The sequence below is a fragment of the Suncus etruscus genome, chromosome 19 (assembly GCF_024139225.1).
Source record: "Suncus etruscus isolate mSunEtr1 chromosome 19, mSunEtr1.pri.cur, whole genome shotgun sequence".
In the NCBI taxonomy this organism is placed as follows: Eukaryota; Metazoa; Chordata; class Mammalia; order Eulipotyphla; family Soricidae; genus Suncus; species Suncus etruscus.
Window position 1 is genome coordinate 16800837 of NC_064866.1, and position 20948 is coordinate 16821784.

The following is a 20948-nucleotide window of genomic DNA, read 5'->3' on the forward strand; positions in this document are numbered from 1 at the left end:
TGCTCCCATTTATGAAGTTATGTAACCATGACAATTAGTATTTATCTAAAATAACATTAGTATGTTTCTCTTAGAAAACAGATAATGAATTATACAATTATTTTAAATTGTATGGAATCCTCATACACTATTCTAATTGTTTATGACTATAAAATAAACAATTTTATTGCATTTCCACTGTCTGAAAACACATACATATATATATACATGTTTTTATTAAGCCTACATTTATAAATATATATTGTAGTCACACCTGGCAGCGCTCAGAGGTTACTCCTGGCTCTACGCTCAGAAATTGCTCCTGGCAGGCTCAGGGGACCATATGAGATGTCAGGATTCGAACCACCATCCTTCTGCATGCAAGGCAAATGCCCTACCTCCATGCTATCTCTCTGGCACTATAAATATATTTTTTAAAGCAAGATTACACTTTGGTTATTTGATTTATACAACCAATTTATTTGATATAATTAGAATTAATGTAGGTTGGGAAAATATTACAACAGGCAATGTGCTTGCCTTGCATGTGTCCTAGTTAAGCCAAAACCTATGTGGTCACCCAAGTCTTTCAACAGTGGTTCCTGAATGTAAGAAAACCCAGGAGTAATCTCTGAGAACCACCAGTGCTTTTACCTCCAAACAGAAAGCAAAATTTAAAAAAATCACACTAAAAATTCCCTAATATTTATGTGTTTTAAAGCATTTTACAAAAGCTACAATGCAACAAATATCAATCAATACAAACAAAACCACCAAGAAGGAGAAGGGACTATAATAATAGACTTGTTTTTTCCTTCCCCAGAAAAGGACCTAGAAAAATACTGCAATGTATGCTTATCCTGATAAAACATTTTAAAAGGCTTTGTACCAAAGAGACAGAAGAAATCAACATCAATTTGATCCTAAGTCATAGATCAAGACACTCTTTATGTGGCTCTCACAAATATAACATCTAGACAATATTACTATAAATTATTCTTATAGTCATGTATATAACACATGTGTCTAGATGAAGCACACTGGAATCTATATTGTGAAGACACACACAGGGAATTACTTTATAGGGAAAAAAGTTCCAGAGGAAAAATAAATAAGTACAATTATCATTTAAAATTCATGTTTTTAAAACAAATAATGAAAATCTTAGATTAAAAAATTTTATATTGGGGGCCCGGAGAGATAGCACAGCGGTGTTTGTTTTGCAAGCAGCCGATCCAGGACCTAAGGTGGTTGGTTCAAATCCCGGTGTCCCATATGGTCCTCCGTGCCTGCCAGGAGCTATTTCTGAGCAAACAGCCAGGAGTAAACCCTGAGCACCGCCGGGTGTGGCCCAAAAACAACAACAAAAAAAATGTATATTGGTGGCCTACAGAGATAGTACAGGGTTTAAAACACTGCCTTATATATAGCCAATCCCAGTATGATCAGCTATACCAGATGTATCAGCAATTCTATAATAAAAACTAGTACAGAATCAGGAGAGGCTCCTGATCACCTCTGGGTGTAACCCAGATATACCCTCCCCCTGCAAAACAGGGGAGCACCAAATGTTGTCAGCGATGATTCATTGAACTCGGAGTGATTTTGATGGTGCTCAGGGGATAATATATAATACCAGAGAACCAAATAAGTAAGCTGTGTCCAATGTCTTATCCACTTTACTATCCCTTTGGCTCTACTTTAATATTCTAAACTGAATTTATTTTCTTCATAGAAAGTTGAGCAGTTATTGCCATCTAAAAATAATTCATCAGAAGACAAAATCCTAGCTAAAATAAGGATAGATTCTTAATATGCTGTTGTGAATAAACACTATAAACATGCAAGGACTATTTATATCAAAATGCCTGTCCTAATATTTTTAACAATTAACATCAGTCTTCTATGTTAGAGAAGGATAAATATTGGCTCTTTCAATACGGCAATAAATATCACAAAATACACTTGATTATAAAATATCAGTCATCATATCACTAAAAGAATATTACATCAATATGATTTTATAGTATGAATCACATTAAAATTTGTTTCCAAAATATAAAGGAAAATCAATATTTTTTTTGTTTTATGGCCACATGTGGTGGTACTCAGGAATTACTCCCAATTTTGCATTCAGGGATTACTTCTGGGTAAATTAATGAGATTATATGTTATCAAACCTGAGTCATTCCTGTGTAAGGCAAGCACACTACCTGCTGTATTATCGTTACCATTCAAAAGAATTACATTTTAAAAGTAAGAACTCAATTCAATTTTTCATATGATAATACCAAAATTGTTTATTAAGGTATAATGTATTAAGGAACTTTCTATAGCTATTCATCTTTCTGTGACAGAATGTCCCAGAAACTTACAAAGTATCAAAAAATTGGTGTTTTGCCTTGATTTCTATTCACTAGCAGTATTCTTTTGGGAGGAAAAAGACTATTTGGAAGGAATAAAGTATTCTCTGGTATAATAATTTTCATGTGCAAAGAATATAAGAGCTGGATACAATTATAAAAATTTTTCCTTTAGCAATAGAACAGCAATTTTAAACTCAGTTGTAATAGGTTTCCTTACCATTAAAAACTCAATTTTTACTATCATTTTTCAAGCATAGAATAAATGACATAATATATTTGTGTTATAAAAGAACATTTAACATACAGTAATGGAAAATTTTGTTATATGATGATATCTTCATTTAAAGTAATTATGAAATTTGTGAATGTTCAACCATAAGCATTCTAGATTAGAAAAAAGTAGTTGTTATATTTTTAATGTGTGGCATAATATCTGAAAATTATTGCTCAAATGGGCCAGAGATAGTACTTGCCTCTCATCCCAGTCACACAAATTCAAATCCCATCACCACTTAAGCTCCGCCAACCACCTTGAGGATTGATTCTTGAGAACTATGAGTGTTGTAGAAAAACATCAACCATATTGTTTTTTAAACAAAGAACTATTTATAACTCTTCTTGCTCTTTTATTATTTCAGGCAAGGTTAACTACCCAACTGCTATTGAAAGGGCAAGTGCCTATTCCTTCTAGTTGGGTGCCTGCAGACTCCATATCACCCTCAGCTATGCCATCAGATCCTCCTTGACATTTCTCCAATGCTTGTTCCTTTAACCTTCAAAGAAAGAAAGTAAAGAGCTACCCCTCACTGACTCACATAGAGGGTTAACTATACTCCCAGCACAGAAGCTTCAGAGCTCCCGAAGTTCAATAACTAAAAACAGTAACACAAGAATACTCTACTAGTACCAACTAGCTTTGTAAACTCTCGAAGTATGATTTTATTGAAACCACGTTGAGGACGTTTAAATGACTTCAAAGAAACAACCCTAATAGGTGAAGAGTAAAGCCCAAAAATATATTTGAGAGTCAAAATGCAAAAGACTACATTAGGAGGGACTAGAAAAATAATATAGCAGGTGAAGGGGTTTGTTTGCCTTATACATGTTCAACCTTGGTTTGATTCCCAGCATCCCATAGAGTCCCAGCAGCATGCCAGGAGTAATTTCTGAGTGCATAGTCAGGAGTAACTCATGAACATCCCTGGATGTGCTCAATAAAAAAGATTGCAATAAGTGAAGTTAGAAAATCTTCATTTCTTTAAAAAAAAAAAAAAAAACCTCAATCTAAGATCAGAGTAGTAGAACACTAGCAACAGAGGAAATGATTGATGAGCGAGCTCAAGACAAGGTATTGTAAATCTCTAGAAAGCAGGAAAAGAGAGGAAAAAAATTGTTGGTAAGAAACCAACAACTTACTAGAAAAATACTGAATGAGATCAAGAGGAACAATGTAAGATCTATTGGAATCAGTAAAAAATCGGAATGAAAATTTGATGAATTAGTAGTTAAAGAAATCATAAAATAATTTGCAGAATTGAATTCAGGCACCCAAATCCAAGGCATCTAAATGATCCCATTTGAAAAAAACGACATTCAAAGAAATTGATAACATCAAGGCACATTACAATTAGAATAACAAAAACCAAAGGTAGGTGGGCGGAGCAATAGCACAGCAGTAGGGCATTTACCTTGCACATTTCCTAACCAGGTGCAATCCCTGGCATCCCATATGGTCTCCTGAGTCAGCCAGGAGTGAAATCTGAGCTCAGAGCCAGGAGTAATCCCACAAAAAACATAACAAGCAAACAAATAAAAAACCAAAGGCAGACAGAATGCTGGAAACAGTAAGATTAAAAAAATGTAATATGGCAAAAACTGGCTCCCTGTGTGTGACACCAGGCGGGGAAAATCCGCGAAAGTACACCGGCCCAGTGGGGCTCAGCTGTGAAAGACTGTGAGTGTGACCTGTCTATGTCTGTCTACTGTCCTCTTGCGTGAAACTCTTGCGAGTGGGGCAAAAAGAGCCTCCAGAAACCTCGCTCGCCCAGACGCCATTTTCAGGGAGGGACTTCAGAGCATAAAAACCGGCTAACCTTTGCAAAAGCTGGCTCCCTGTGTGTGACACCAGGCGGGGAAAATCCGCAAAAGTACACCGGCCCAGTGGGGCTCAGCTGTGAAAGACTGTGAGTGTGACCTGTCTATGTCTGTCTACTGTCCTCTTGCGTGAAACTCTTGCGAGTGGGGCAAAAAGAGCCTCCAGAAACCTCGCTCGCCCAGACGCCATTTTCAGGGAGGGACTTCAGAGCATAAAAGCCGGCTATCCTTTGCAAAAGCTGGCTCCCTGTGTGTGACACCAGGCGGGGAAAATCCGCGAAAGTACACCGGCCCAGTGGGGCTCAGCTGTGAAAGACTGTGAGTGTGACCTGTCTATGTCTGTCTACTGTCCTCTTGCGTGAAACTCTTGCGAGTGGGGCAAAAAGAGCCTCCAGAAACCTCGCTCGCCCAGACGCCATTTTCAGGGAGGGACTTCAGAGCATAAAAACCGGCTATCCTTTGCAAAAGCTGGCTCCCTGTGTGTGACACCAGGCGGGGAAAATCCGCGAAAGTACACCGGCCCAGTGGGGCTCAGCTGTGAAAGACTGTGAGTGTGACCTGTCTATGTCTGTCTACTGTCCTCTTGCGTGAAACTCTTGCGAGTGGGGCAAAAAGAGGCTCAGAGGAGCACGGCCGCTCCGCTTCGCTACGCGGCCGTGCACTCTTTCTAAGGAAAGAACTCCATTGCAACAAGAAGGAAAAATCACACTAAGAACGGCGCTATATCACAGAAGCAAACATTTCTCTCTGGACTGTCTTCTCTGTTACATGCTCGGGCCTAAGATTTGACCCAGTGTGAGGCTTCATCCACGGAGGACTCCCCTCCCTTAGAGGCAAGTCAGCCCATCCAGAAAGGGAGGAGCCAGAGGAGTGTGCTGCCTACATCATATAGACAATGAATACCACTACAACACGTAGAAAAACCCACAATACAAATGTGACAATGGGGAAACAGCGCAGGCCAGCATCAGACATAGAGAATGAAGATGACAATTCTGAGGACCAGATAATGACTGAACAACTAATCAACCTCTCAGATAAGGACTTTAGACTAGCAATATGGAAGGTGCTCAACAGACTCCAAGAAACCATGGATCGAGTTGAACAGAACACTAATAAGAACCAAGAAAATATGAAGGCAGAAATGACAAAACTCCAAACTGAAATAACATGTCAACTAACAGGCCTGAAAAACTCAGTAAACGAAGTGAATGACAAAATGGATAAGCTCTGGGACAGGGTATCAGAAGCTGAGAATAGACTTGGTGCTGTGGAAGATGAGATACATAACAATTCCATACAGCAGGAGAGATTGGACAAAAAACTTAAAGCAAATGAGCAGACAATGGAAAAATTAGTCAAAGAATGGGAACAGACGAAAATAGAAGTCTATGATAAGATCAACAGAAACAACTTAAGAATCATTGGAGTCCCAGAGACCCAGGAAGAAAATTTCCAGGAAGAATCAATGGTCAAGAACATCATTAAAGAGAAACTCCCAGAGCTAAAGAATATATGTGATCAAATCCTGCATGCCCAAAGAGTACCAACCAAAAGAGACCCCAGAAAAACCACCCCAAGACACATCCTAGTCACAATGACAAATCCCACAGATAGAGACAGAATTCTGAAAACAGCAAGATCAAAAGGGGAAATCATGTTCAAGCAAGCTTCCCTGAGATTTACAGCAGACCTGTCACCAGAAACGCTCAATGCCAGAAAGCAGTGGTGGGATATTGTGACAAGACTGAATGAAATGAATGCTTCACCCAGAATACTATACCCAGCAAAACTCACTTTCCGGTTTGATGGAAGAATACATGGTTTCACAGACAAAAAACAGCTCAGAAACTTCACAGACACAAAACCAGTCTTAAGAGAAAAACTGAAAGACCTAATCTAAGACAAGACTACCCAAAAGACACACCAAATTTTGAAATAAAGATGGCGTTAAATCCCAGGACAATTCTTTCTCTCAACGTCAATGGACTAAATGCACCAGTTAAGAGACACAGAGTGGCTAAATGGATCAAAAAACTCAATCCAACCTTCTGCTGCCTACAAGAAACGCACCTGAATAGTCAGAACAAACATAGACTCAAAATAAAAGGCTGGAGAAAAGTTATCCAAGCAAACAACACCCATAAAAAAGCTGGAGTGGCCATACTAATATCAGATAATGCAAACTTTATACTCAGGAAGGTTGTAAGGGACAAAGACGGACATTTTATATTAATCAAGGGGTACGTAGAGCAGGAAGAATTCACTCTCCTAAACATATATGCACCGAATGAGGGGCCAGCAAAATATTTAATACAACTGCTGACAAATCTGAAAAATAATATCAACAACAACACAATAATTGTGGGGGACCTAAACACGGCTTTGTCAACACTGGACAGGTCAACCAGACTGAAACCCAACAAGAATATACTAGACCTGAGGAGAGAAATGGAAGAAAGAGGCCTAGTGGATATATATAGGACACTCCATCCCCAGAAACCTGGATACACATTCTTCTCCAATGTACATGGGACATTCTCCAGGATAGACTACATGCTGGCACATAAAACATACCTCCATAAGATCAAGAGGATAGAAATTTTGCAGACTACCTTCGCTGACCACAAGGCTCTGAAATTATTTGTGAACTCCAAAGGGACTCAGAAGAAACACTTTAACACCTGGAAGTTAAACAGCCTCATGCTCAATAACCAGTGGGTCCGAGATGAAATCAAGGAGGAAATCAAAAGGTTCCTGGAAACAAATGACAATAAAGACACAAACTCTCAGAACTTATGGGACACAGCAAAAGCAGTACTGAGAGGAAAATTTATAGCTTTGCAAGCACACATCAGGAAGGAAGAAGGAGCTTACCTGAGTAGCTTAATGACACAGCTAATAGAACTAGAAAATGCTCAACAAAAGGACCCAAGAACAGGAAGACAGAAGGAAATAACAAAGCTGAGAGCAGAAATCAACGAAGTGGAAACTCAAAAAACAATCCGAAAGATCAACGAAAGCAGAAGTTGGTTCTTTGAAAAAATAAACAAGATTGATAGACCACTGGCAAACCTAACAAAGAAAGAGAGAGAGAGAAACTTGATAACTCGTATCAGGAATGAAAAAGGAGAGATCACTACTGATATGACAGAGATTCAAAGGGTAATCAGAAACTACTTTGAAAAACTCTACGCCACTAAAAATGAGAACCTGGAAGAAATGGATAAATTCTTGGACTCTTATAATCTTCCACGGTTGAAGGAAGAGGATGTAGCATATCTAAACACCCCCATCACCATTGATGAAATTAAAACAGTAATCAAATGTCTGCCGAAAAACAAAAGCCCAGGTCCAGATGGATTCACTAATGAATTCTATCAAACTTTCCAAGAGGAACTACTGCCAATCTTGGCAAGACTCTTTCATGAAATTGAACAAACAGAAACACTTCCAAATAGCTTTTATGAAGCCAACATCACCTTGATACCTAAACCAGACAGAGACGCTACCAAAAAAGAAAATTACAGACCAATATCACTGATGAATGCAGATGCAAAGATCCTCAACAAAATCCTGGCAAATAGGATTCAATGCCTCATTAAGAAGATCATCCACTACGATCAAGTAGGTTTCATCCCAGGAATGCAAGGCTGGTTTAACATCCGTAAATCTATCAACATAATACACAACATCAATAACAAGAAAAATAAAAACCACATGATCATATCAATAGATGCAGAGAAAGCATTTGATAAGGTCCAACACCCATTCTTGATCAAAACTCTCAGCAAGATGGGAATGGAGGGAACCTTTCTCAATATAGTGAAGGCCATCTACCACAAGCCAGTGGCAAATATTATCCTCAATGGAGAAAAACTGAAAGCCTTCCCTCTAAATTCTGGCACAAGACAAGGCTGTCCTCTCTCACCACTCCTATTCAACATAGCACTGGAAGTACTTGCTATAGCGATTAGGCAAGAAAAGGATATCAAGGGAATCCAGATAGGAAAGGAAGAAGTCAAGCTCTCACTGTTTGCAGATGACATGATACTCTACTTAGAAAACCCTAAAGACTCTATCAAAAAGCTTCTAGAAACAATAGACTCATATAGCAAGGTGGCAGGCTACAAAATTAACACACAAAAATCAATGGCCTTTCTATACACCAACAGTAATAAAGAAGAAATGGACATTAAGAAAACAACCCCATTCACAATAGTACCACACAAACTCAAATATCTTGGAATCAACTTGACTAAATATGTGAAGGACCTATACAAAGAAAACTATAAAACTCTGCTCCAAGAAATAAGAGAGGACACACGGAAATGGAAACACATACCCTGCTCATGGATTGGCAGGATTAACATCATCAAAATGTCAATACTCCCCAAGGCATTATACAGATTTAATGCCATCCCTCTAAAGATACCCATGACATTCTTCAAAGAAGTGGATCAGACACTTTTGAAATTCATTTGGAACAATAAACACCCTCGAATAGCTAAAGCAATCATTGGGAAAAAGAATATGGGAGGAATTACTTTTCCCAACTTTAAACTGTACTACAAAGCAACAGTTATCAAAACAGCATGGTATTGGAATAAGGATAGGTCCTCAGATCAGTGGAATAGGCTTGAATACTCAGAAAATGTTCCCCAGAGATACAACCACCTAATTTTTGATAAAGGAGCAGGAAATCCTAAATGGAGCAGGGAAAGCCTCTTCAACAAGTGGTGTTGGCACAATTGGATAGCCACTTGCAAAAAATTAAACTTAGACCCCCAGCTAACATCATGTACAAAGGTAAAATCCAAATGGATTAAAGACCTCGATATCAGCCCCAAAACCATAAGATATATAGAACAGCACATAGGCAAAACACTCCAGGACATTACAGGCATCTTCAAGGAGGAAACTGCACTCTCCAAGCAAGTGAAAGCAGAGATTAACAGATGGGAATATATTAAGCTGAGAAGCTTCTGCACCTCAAAGGAAATAGTGCCCAGGATACAAGAGCCACCCACTGAGTGGGAGAAACTATTCACCCAATACCCATCAGATAAGGGGCTAATCTCCAAAATATACAAGGCACTGACAGAACTTTACAAGAAAAAAACATCTAACCCCATCAAAAAATGGGGAGAAGAAATGAACAGACACTTTGACAAAGAAGAAATACGCATGGCCAAAAGACACATGAAAAAATGTTCCACATCACTAATCATCAGGGAGATGCAAATCAAAACAACGATGAGATACCACCTCACACCCCAGAGAATGGCACACATCACAAAGAATGAGAATAAACAGTGTTGGCGGGGATGTGGAGAGAAAGGAACTCTTATCCACTGCTGGTGGGAATGCTGTCTAGTTCAACCTTTATGGAAAGCGATATGGAGATTCCTCCAAAAACTGGAAATCGAGCTCCCATACGATCCAGCTATACCACTCCTAGGAATATACCCTAGGAACACAAAAATACAATACAAAAACCCCTTCCTTACACCTATATTCATTGCAGCTCTATTTACCATAGCAAGACTCTGGAAACAACCAAGATGCCCTTCAACAGAGGAATGGCTAAAGAAACTGTGGTACATATACACAATGGAATATTATGCAGCTGTCAGGAGAGATGAAGTCATGAAATTTTCCTATACATGGATGTACATGGAATCTATTATGCTGAGTGAAATAAGTCAGAGAGAGAGAGAAAAACGCAGAATGGTCTCACTCATCTATGGGTTTTAAGAAAAATGAAAGACACCCTTGTAATAATAATTTTCAGACACAAAAGAGAAAAGAGCTGGAAGTTCCAGCTCACCTCAGGAAGCTCACCACAAAGAGTGATGAGTTTAGTTAGAGAAATAACTACATTTTGAACTGTCCTAATATTGAGAATGTATGAGGGAAATGTAGAGCCTGTTTAGGGTACAGGCGGGGGTTGGGTGGGGAGGAGGGTGATTTGGGACTTGGGTGATGGGAATGTTGCACTGGTGATGGGTGGTGTTCCTTTTATGACTGAAACCCAAACACAATCATGTATGTAATCAAGGTGTTTAAATAAAAAAAAAATTAAAAAAAAAATGTAATATACAAATGAAAGTTCATAAGATTCAAAGAAAATCTATCAAATGAATCAAACTTGGGTTCAATCCCCAGCATCCCCTCTCATGCTGCTGAGCGTGATCCCTATTGGCAGAGCCAGGAGTAAACCCCGAACATGGCTGAGTTTACTCCACTAAAAAATAAGATAGCAATAAAAAAATTGATTTGAGTTTTATTGTTGTTTATTTGTTTTAGTGCTCTATCTAACTGTACTCCAGCCTGACTCCTGGTTCTGTGCTCAGAGATCTCTTTTTTTGACAGTGCTTAGGGGACCATATGAAGTGCCAGGAATCAAGCTGAATGCTATACTATAATAGTATCCTGTAATAAAAGATTTAAAGATAACTTAAATTAGAAAGGCACAAATAAAAAAATTTTATTATAATGCATAATGTCTGTCACACAGACTTTTTATGTAAATATTTTCTAAGTTTTATGACTATAAGCTTGTCATACACATAGAAAAAGTCCTCCCCAATGTATAATAATGTTACATCCAAAAATATCTATCATAATTTCACCCTAGAACTCTTATATTTTTATCCTAGAACTTTTAAACATTTACACTCATGAAATTAAAAAGCAAAAACAATAAAGATCTGCATAAACTTAAAATTTATTTAATACATACATGCAACCTACATCACACTAAGCCTATCCTACTTTAACTATGGGGAATTCCCTATAGTTGAGGAAAAGTATGTAATAAAATTATTTTAATAGACTGCTAAATATCTCTTAATTTGTTGAACATTGTCCTGAAAGTGAAATAAGAGTTGGAAGAATAATGATGATCACATAAGTTATCTGGAGATGTAGCTAACGGTACCAGCTGACACAATCACACTACAGATCATTAGCTCAGAAAAAGATGACAATTTGAAACTTGAAGTATAGTGTCTAATGAATGCATATAATTTCCTCAATATTAGGACAAGGAAAAGCAGCAAGTAAAAACAATAAAAGTAGGGGACAATCTGTATTAAAAGTACCTCATCATTCCTGCTTTAATAATGACTTTCTTGGTGCCGGAGAGATAGCATGGAGGTAAGGCGTTTGCCTTTCATGCAGAAGGATGGTTGTTTGAATCCCAGCATCCCATATGGTCCCCTGTGCCTGCCAGATTTTATTTTATTTAGACTTATTCATATTTATTATTTCCTCAAATGTGGGGTTTATTTTATTATTTTTTATATTCTTTGCAGTTATCTCATATCTCTTTTGTTTTATTTTATCTTGACTTTGTCTTACAGGGGTAATATTTTTTGTTCGTTTATTTTTCTTTTGAGGCCACATTCAGTCTTGCTGAGGGGTTACTTCTAGTTCTACACTCAGGAATCAATCCAGGATGTGCTTAGGGGACCATATAGAATGCCGAAGATCTAACCATAGTTGGCCACATACAAGAGAAGTTCCTTACCTACTATAACTATTTCTACCCAAATGCTACCATTAATAACGTTTGAGAACTTAAAATTCTGCTCAAAGTGTGCCATGCATTTTTTATTATCAAAAATATATATTTTCATATAATTCAAGATATCATATGGTAAATTCAGACATTTTATCTGTATTCACATAGCCAGTAGATCTTTATTCTTAGAGGATCTTTCAAAGAAATTTCTACAACTTTATTTACACCAACTACTATTTGGGGTGAGGATCCCAAATGTTTGTAAGCCCTTCTATCACTCCAGCCTCATTTCTGCAATTCTCTCAGTCAAGTGGGTCACTTGTTCAATACAAGGGTTTGAGCATATAGTGCCAATGAGGTGCAGCAATTTCTAGAATTACACCAGCCATTTTGACAGTGTTCAGGGGTTTCCAGTGCTATCCAATGATGCTAAAGAGACCATATGGTGTCAGGGATAGAACACATGTCAGTCACAAGCTAGGGACTGTTGGATTATCATTTCATTTTTACAGACTTTTTTGGCCATTTCTCAGTTTCAAATTCTTCCTGCATATAGACAGAATAAAGAATGATTGTAGGTAGAATAAAAAGGCTTCCACATTCCAGAAGGGTACAGAAACTGAGTCCAATTTGCCATTGACACAGAGGTATAACTATGGGGCATCAGCCTCTGTAGATGGTACTCCTTAATTTATTACTTATATAGATAGATATGAGACAAAACTAAAAAATTAAATCTAGTTAAAGTCTTGTAAAAGGATTCCTTTTGTTATATAATTAAAGATTTCTTCAAGTGTATATCTGATTGTTTATTAGACTTAACTGACATTATTTTTGTAACATTCTACATTTTGGGGTTGAATGGAAAAAATTTTGACATTTTTAGTTTACATTCTTAAGAGGCAGAAAGGCTAGAAAAGCTACACGTATATTTTAATTAAGCAGTATTTTTGATAGACATATAAGTTAAATTACCTAAAATGACTTAAAAAGTATAAATACCATCTACCCGGATTAAATTAGTAATCACTGCAATCTATAATTATTTACTTGTGTGTCTTTTCTTCTTTTACTACACATTTTTCTCCAATAATTAGCTGGTCTAAATCCAAAATCATGAGTTATTTTCCTGTAGAATATCTACAACATAAGTAATACTTTTAATTTAAAAGCCATGTATTATTTGTTTGTATGTATGTTTTATCAACTCTAATATAGAACAAAATAATTTAGTCAATAAAGTCATTTTGTTTTGGTTTCCCAGCAACTATGAGTCTGTGCCTTGAAAATAGCATCAGATCTACGAAAAACACATAAACATTAGCTAATTTTAACATCTATTGAACATCTCCACACCAAGATGCAATTTAGTGCTTGATTATTCACAAATTGACAGAATAAAATATTTCTGGATAGAAAGAACTTAAATTTTCACTTCAATTTATAAATAATAGAAAAGAATTATAAATATATTCAAAGTTTCAAATTAAAAACATTGAGACTGAAACTCTAAATATTAGCAGGAAGTAAAAATTCCTTATCAACTGAAATTAAGATATACTTTATAAATAAAGGAGATATGTTTTGAATTTGTTTCATTCTAACAATTTGGTTACATGGCTAAATAGCATGTATGCATCATCAATATATAATTTCTAAAAGAAATAGAGCAAATAAAATTTTCTTTCAAAATAGATTTAAATGTAAAATATAAAACATATTCCTAATATTTAAAATACCTTTTCTGATAGTAAACACATTAATAACCTCATTGATCTTTCAATGATTTTTTTAGTGAGAATTATTTTTTTATAATACAAAATCTCACCACATCCCCACCAACATAGTTTGTTCTCACTATATTTTCTATGTCTTTGTTTACTAGAAATTCCCTAATTATAAATTATAAATATTTATGTATCTATTGACCATGTGCCTGTCATTTTTTGAGAAGTATGTATTTACTTACTTTCTCTGATTTATTATAGAAATTTTAAACATTGTTAGTTGAAAATATTTAAATATTTTATTCTTTGTGTTATATATTCTGGATATTAACACTTTATCTGATTTATTAATTATATATAACTGAATATTATCTTTTAGTTCTAAATCTGGATTACAAAATCTGTTTTTCTTTTGTTTGTTTGTTTTGCTTTTGTTTTGGGGTCACACCCAGCTTTGGATTACATAGGTAATGTGGAGGACTATTATGGCTATACATATATATAAATCACAGACTCACTAATGAAAACATTAGATCCAAAGTTTAAAATGTGCCTATCAAGATAGCAGATGAGGAGGCTGGAGTGAATTTAGGAAGTGTTGAAGATAAGCTGACACTTGTTGTGGAATTGATGTTAGAATAGTTTATGTCTGAAACTTAACTATAAGTAACTTAAATTGCAGTTATTTAAGTAACTATTTTTAATAAAAAAAATCATAGAATATAGTAGCTGGAACAATATCTCAAAATTAAAGCAGGAATGGAAAGACAGAAAATTAGCTGGCCCAGAATTCAAGTTCTACAAGGCTTGTTATGTCTAAAAGAACTCTACATTCAATGCCAACAAAGACAATTACTATAATTGTCATTCAAAATGGTATTGCCTACATCTATTTCTTAAAACAGGAAAACTTTTACAAATCACTTCTCCCTAACAGATGCCATTTTTTTTATTGTCACAGAAGACAGTCCATTTCACTGTAAAGTCAAAGAATAAGCACAGAGAAGATAAAGGGAGAGTTTTTCTTCATGCAGCAATAGTAACTAAATTTTTTAATCAAGTCGGTAATTACCAATGAATGCTCTCTGGATACATTTTCACATTTTTTTAAGAAATATGTGCTCAATTTTTCTCAACAGAACTTGAAAGAGTAAAATTTAATTCACAATTCTGCACTTGGTAAACAATTACTTGGTGTAACTTACTGTGTTTTATACTGATGGTTATCATTGAAATATACTGCCACCTTATGACAATTCTTTTTATATTGTAATTTTTAGAAAAAAATCAAAAAATAAATTCTTGCCAGGACTATGACCATAAGGGAAAATATTTGAATTTTTAACAATATTATAAAAATGATTAACTCTACTAGAAACAGCCTGAGGAAAAATTATTATATTCACAAGAATATTTTCAGATTTGTAGTAATTCAAAAATGGCAGCATGATTTAATAAGCATTTATAAATCTTTTATGTGAGTCTATATTTTAATCATAATTTTTGAAGGTTTAACCAAGGTATTTGCATTTTTTGTTTCCTTTTTTTAAATTTATTTATTTATTTTTAATTATGTGAAGAATGATGCAAAGAAAGAGGACAAGGTAAAGTTACAATGAAAGGGCAGTCACCCAAAAACAGAGTTCTCAGAAGAAATCCCCCTGCTGACACCTTAATTCTGATCTTACAGTTAAGGAACATTAAGAAAAATAAAACCGAACCCCTGTACAATTACTTTGTCCCTCAAGTCCCCAGATTGTAGAGTATTTGCATTTTACATACAAAATGAAACTAAAGGTCTAAGACATTGCATTTGTTCAGACCGGAATAATGTCTGAAAGAAAAATAAAAAAATGAGAAAAGACAAAATAAACCCTAAAATTCATTATTTTATGGTATTTATATAATTAAAAAATACTACAATAAAATATCCGAGTAATATTACTACTCTAAAAAGAAGGATGCCATTCACAGAGCCTTCTTTTGTTGTATTTATAATAGAAATTTTTATTGTATCAGAAATCATTGATCTCTTATCCAGTAGCTGGTTTATTTTCCTCTATGGGTTCAATGATTTATGCTTATATCGGTTTCCATTACACTTTTTTCATTAGCTGCTTAAGTGTTTAAATATAAATTTATGTTTCATATTTATCATGTATGTAAGAAATCAGTGCAACATTTTGAGCTTTATTATCACTTAAGACCATATCACATTTCATTGGTATATTTCGCTTTGGCCTGGTAGCATCATTTGCTTTCATTTAGATATAGTGAATAAAATAAACAGGACATGGATTTTGAAAGTAGAACACCAACAAAACAGCCTTAGCTTTTATTAACTATACAGCCTGATTAATTACTTAAAATAGCTACATAATTGACCATTATTAACTGGAGCTGAAATATTTTCATTTCACAATAATCACATAAGATTAGAGATAATCTTTAAGATGTCTATCATTTATTTGGTGCTTGATATATATATACATATATATAACTAGTAGTTATGTACAGATCTTACTTTTTGAGATTTTTATAATTTTATTTCTTTGTTTTTTGTTTCTTGAGTCACATTCAACAGTACTCATAGCTTACTCCTGGCTATGTGTTCAAGGATTTTTCCTGATGGCTATCAGGGACCATATGGGGTAATAAGATGGAACCCAGATATGTTGGGTGGAAGGTAATCAATCTACAGTTCTGATCCATATTTTTACTTTTGTAGAGCACCTCAAATTAACTTATTAACTTAATTTTCATTTCTATTTAATATAGCAGTGGGAACTCCTCCAAAAATAATTTTTATATTAGCTATATTTTAGAGAAAAAATTATACCTGTAATATTGCACTTTTTTAATACTTATTCCATTACTGTTTTACCGTTCAAGGTTTTTGTTTGGGGGCAGACTACTTGTGAAGATACTCAGGGCTTACTCTTTGCTCTACTTCTAGCAATGATTGCTGCCAGTGCTTAAGGCACCATATGTGGTCCTGAGGATCGAACTCAACCTGGCCATGTGTCAAGCGAGTAGCTTAAGTGTTTTCTGTACTATCACTCCAATCCACATATTCTATTTTTGAACATGTTTGAAATAACAAAATCATCAATGAATTGTTTATTGAAATTCATCATTGATGAAGACAAATAAAAATGATCTCAAAAATAAAGAATATAACAAAAACAGGGAGGCAGAGGAATAGCACACAGGGTAGGACCTTTACCAACTGAGGTTTCATCCCCAGCACACCATATGGCCCCCCTTAACCTGCCAGGAGCAACTTATAAGCACAGAGCCAAGAGTAAGCCCTGAGCGCAGCCAGATGTGCTCCCCCCAAAAACCAAACAAAATAAATGCAATGCAGTTTTTTAGCAAATTAAGTTGAGAATTGATTGAAGTTCCCCATATTGTTTATATTATAAGGCTGAAGAAAGATTACAAAAAAAAAAAAAAAAGGTTCCCTTTGACGTTTATCTTGGTTTAATTACTGATTTGTTGTTTGCCCAAAGTTTTAATCAAGAGAGTTCTTACATGTAGATAACAATGGAGACATCTGTAAAAGTTAGTGCCATATTTAACTCCTTTAGGCATTGTAGCACCTGGTGACACCACAGGGAAGAAATCATGGATATTTCTTGAACATACTGCAACAGCTGTCAACTCAGAAGGAGGTATATTCTAAGTTCTACCAAGCAAGTGCTACTCCACAAAACATCATTCTGTCCCTTTCTTTAATTGAAAAGAAGCCAGATGGAAACATATAACTTGTCAAATTGCAAATAAAAAATTATGAGAAATCGTATCATGTTGATCTCAGGATCTTCAAGCTTTAAATATTTGGTTGCTTCCTTTTCAGAATAAATTTAAGAAAACTAAAGATGCTTGTTATACTATTCTGGGAAACCATCACAGCACATCCTCGACAGAATAAAATAAAGATAAATTGAACATATACTAATATCTTTAACATAATATCAGAATAAAGAAATAAAACAATAATTCTAGAAGCATAATGATGTCCAGAATGACTATGACCGCAGCATGACTACTCATATTTCACAACATTTAATGGTGCAATCTGCTCAGAACACACAGCAACAGAAAACTAGAAAACAAGCTGTATTATTCATGATATAGTGGCCCTTGCTATGCTGGTATGGCTGAGTCTCCACCTATAATCATATTATAGACTTCTAGATTAATCTGTTATATAAATTACTGTGATTTTTTTAAACATTATGTCAAGATTTAAATCTGCTAGACACAAAAATATGAGGCCAGTGATTCTGCTTTCAACTATCAGAAAAATTATTACTATGGAAAAAATTTTACAGTGTTAAGATAAAAAAGATAAGAATCTTTTCATAATATTAGACCTAGATAATAATTGAATATTTAAAGTACAAGCAATACTCTCTCTGAGGGGTTCACTGAAATGTGTTCTTTAATGCATCTACCCTTAATACATATATGTCAGTATCTAATAAATATAACATGCACATCTGTTTACGTGGTATAATCCCTCCTCTGTAGTTAAACATCTCATTTACAGATGGCATCCTGTTTAAGTAAAAAAGGGAGCATTTTGAAAGATAATTATTAGTATCGAGAATCTAAATCAGATTACACATGGTCTCCTTTAAAAGTCATATTTTAATGATTAAATATGATGAATTTCCAATAAAATAGTTAGATAAACTATGCATGAGAATTGATAATATTTCTCACAAAAATGCCATTTAAATATCTTCTATAACACAATTTGATGGCTTCTATTTTAAATAAAGCTCAAGAATTACACAAATGCATTTAATAAGTCAATCTCAATATTTTATGCCAATAAAATAATTTTTTTTTTTTTTTTGTGGTTTTTGGGTCACACCCGGCAGTGCTCAGGGGTTACTCCTGGCTCCAGGCTCAGAAATTGCTCCTGGCAGGCACGGGGGACCATATGGGACGCTGGGATTCGAACCGATGACCTCCTGCATGAAAGGCAAACGCCCTACCTCCATGCTATCTCTCCAGCCCCAATAAAATAATTCTTAATGTGACTAAAAAACAAATAATATTTTATTAAGACTATCAACTTTTCAAAGGCTAATATGTTACATGCAAAATTATAATTCAACAACCACATTATTATTAAAATAAAATAAATTTTTATTGCATACTAAGCTTTTGTTTACTACTGGAAACCTTTTCCCAACAAATGTCAATATTTGTGAATATTTTCAGGAATATTAAAATATTTTACTTATTTGTTCAGAGGACGTTGTATTAGACACAATAAACTCACTGACCTTGTAAAACCCTATTTATATTTCTTACTGAAGATAATTCATTGAAGTAAATTTTAATAAGAGTTTTTGTGAGTCACTTATAAATACCAGTAGAAAATATGTAAATTATTAGAAAATTAAAACAAACAAATATCTTTATATCTACACTACAAATAAGAAAGCTGATTATCATGAAGGTTAAAAGAGCTATAAGATCATAATCTAATGAGATTTTGTTTTCTGACTAACTCATGCTTGTGTTCGATTTCTGCCTCATTTTAGTCTCTTATTTCTAATTAAGAATGTTATAAAGACAGGCCCTCAGATCAGTGGAATGGGCTTGAATACTCAGAGAATGTTTCCCAGACATACAATCGCCTAATTTTTGATAAAGGAGCAAGAAATCCTAAATGGCGCAAAGAAAGCCTCTTCAACAAGTTGTGTTGGCACAAAAAATTGAACTTAGACCCCAATTACATCATGTACGAAGGTAAAAATTCAAATGAATTTAAGACCTTGATATCAGACTCAAAACCATAAGATATATAGAACAACACATAGGCAAAACACTCCAGGACATTGAGACTACAGGCATCTTCGAAGAGAAAACTGCACTCTCCAAGCAAGTGAAAACAGAGATGAACATGGGAATATATTAAGCTGAGAAGCTTCTGCACCTCAAAGGAAATAGTGCCCAGGATACAAGAGCCACCTACTGAGTGGGAGAAACTATTCACCCAATACCCATCAGATAAGGGCTAATCTCCAAAATATACAAGGCACTGACAGAACTTTACAAGAAAAAACATCTAATCCCATCAAAAAAATGGGGAGAAGAAATAGACAGACATTTTGACAAAGAAGAAATACAAATGGCCAAAAGACAAATGAAAAAATGCTCCACATCACTAATCATCAGGGAGATGCAAATCAAAACAACTATGAGGTACCACCTCACACCACAGAGATTGGCACACATCACAAAGAATGAGAACAAGCAGTGTTGGCGGGGATGTGGAAAGGAACTTTTATCCACTGCTGGTGGGAATGCCGTCTAGTTCAACCTTTATGGAAAGCGATATGGAGATTCCTCCAAAAACTGAAAATTGAGCTCCCATTTGATCCAGCTATAGCACTCCTAGGAATATACCCTAGGAACACAAAAATACAATACAAAAATCCCTTCCTTACACCTATATTCATTGCAGCACTATTTACCATAGCAAGACTCTGGAAACAGACAAAATACCCTTCAACAGATGAATGGCTAAAGAAACTGTGATACATATACACAATGGAATATTATGCAGCCATCAGGAGAGATGAAGTTATGAAATTTTCCTATACATGGATGTACATGGAATCTATTATGCTAAGTGAAATAAGTCAGAGAGATAAATGCAGAATGGTCTCACTCATCTATGGTTTTTAAGAAAAATGAAAGACATTCTTGCAATAATAATTTTCAGACATAAAAGAGAGAAGGGCTGGAAGTTACAGCTCACCTCACGAAGCTCACCACAAACAGGGATGAGTTTATTTAGATAAATAACTACACTTTGAACTATCCTAATAATGATAATGTATGAGGGAAATAGAAAGCCTGTCTAGAGTACAGGCGTGGGTATGGTGGGGAGGAGGGAGATTTGGGACATTGGTGATGGGAATGTTGCACTGGTGATGGGTGGTGTTCTTTACATGACTGAAACCCAAACACAATCAAGTATGTAATCAAGGTGTTTAAATAAAATATATATATAAAAGAATGTGGTTGTTGCTGATAGCTGTAATCTCTCAATAAAATATACTTTATAGAAAAAAAATAATATTGCCCAAAAGTCCTACTTGGCATGTGCTATAAGAGAAACAATATGGAATAGAAAAGATGACTATAAGTTGCTGCAGTTGGAAATTCAACCACTATTTTCTAATTCTTCTTCTTCCTGAATTTGTCACATTAATAAATAAGCAA

The 20948-nt window shown here is 35.1% G+C and overlaps 1 protein-coding gene across 1 annotated transcript in view; it reads right to left on the reverse strand.

Annotated features, from left to right (window-relative positions):
- Nucleotides 1-20948, reverse strand: part of DPYD (dihydropyrimidine dehydrogenase) — a 934958-nt gene that overhangs the window by 731402 nt on the left and 182608 nt on the right. The gene's annotated exons all lie outside the window — the stretch shown is intronic.